Genomic DNA, 274 nt, shown 5'->3' with positions numbered 1-274 from the left:
TAAAAGTCTAATTTAATTAATCATTAAGATTTAAAATATATATGTATATATATCATTCTAAATTAAACTATAAACCATATTGAATAAATAAATATTTTAATTTAAAAATTTACTTTGAATAAATTTTTTTGATAAAAGTTTTGAACTTGCATTGATACATTTTTTTAATTATCAATTACTAAAATTATTAATCCCACAATAAAAGTTTTGTTATCAGCAATTAAAATTTTTTGCTATTAAAGATACACATGATCAAAAAAACATATGAGTAGAA

Source organism: Brassica oleracea, chromosome C8, assembly GCF_000695525.1.
Source record: "Brassica oleracea var. oleracea cultivar TO1000 chromosome C8, BOL, whole genome shotgun sequence".
NCBI lineage: Eukaryota > Viridiplantae > Streptophyta > Magnoliopsida > Brassicales > Brassicaceae > Brassica > Brassica oleracea.
The sequence above is the reverse complement of the archived record's forward strand: the minus strand, read 5'-3'. Positions refer to the sequence as shown.